At 34.7% G+C, this 784-nt stretch overlaps 1 non-coding gene across 1 annotated transcript; it reads right to left on the bottom strand.

The window, feature by feature from the left end:
• Positions 1 to 224: 224 nt before the first annotated feature.
• Positions 225 to 388, bottom strand: LOC143653054 (U1 spliceosomal RNA). Its single transcript, XR_013161063.1, has one exon. It is a non-coding gene; the product is annotated as a U1 spliceosomal RNA (small nuclear RNA).
• Between the last annotated feature and the right edge of the window lie 396 nt (positions 389 to 784).

Here is a 784-nt window from a genome sequence, read left to right as displayed (position 1 = left end):
TAAAGTTGGTAGTTTTTCTTTTCAGTGTATTTATGGTCCTTTTTGTAATTGTAAATTATCATGCAATAAAATCTATTAAGGTTTTCCCTTACACTTTTTTCCTCTTGCTGTTTTGCTAAGATAACATGAAACAAGGTAAAAACAACTACATTTTCTTATGGTTAAAATATAGTTTATTTTGATATCAAGTTTTATATATATCTATATATTTTTATTTTTTATAGTAGGGGAGAGCGCTAATGCAGTCCCCCACTACCACAGATCATGCAGTGGAGTTTCCCACATGTGGGGAAATCGCAGGGGTCCACACATCCAGAGTGCAATGGATAAGCCTCGCCCCCCGAAAACCCCCTTCATGATCATGGTATCTCCTCTGCCAGGTAAGTATCAAGTTTTATATTTTTTATATCAAGTTCCTAGCTTTATTTTTTCCAAACGGTTCATGAGATTTACCTATATCTAATTTTAAAATATTCCCTCCTCTCCCACAGGGAAGATCGGGTGCGATTCCTGGTCCATGCACTTCCCAAAAAACAAGCAGACAAACAAAAGACAAACAAATAAACAAAAAAAATTCAACAAATGGTGCTGCAATAACGGGATACTCACAGGGAAAAATAATGTACAGCATACAAAATAATAATAATTTACATATGCCCGATATACAGCATACAAAATAATAATAATAATAATTCCCTCCTCTCTCCACTGATTTGGTATGCCATCTTTGTTATATGCTAAGTTCTTATTCATATAAGGGCAGCATTTCCCAAAGCATGTTCCT

This window comes from Tamandua tetradactyla, chromosome 1, assembly GCF_023851605.1.
Source record: "Tamandua tetradactyla isolate mTamTet1 chromosome 1, mTamTet1.pri, whole genome shotgun sequence".
Lineage (NCBI taxonomy): Eukaryota > Metazoa > Chordata > Mammalia > Pilosa > Myrmecophagidae > Tamandua > Tamandua tetradactyla.
Note: the sequence above shows the minus strand (reverse complement) of the source record. Positions and strands in the feature narration are given on the sequence as shown.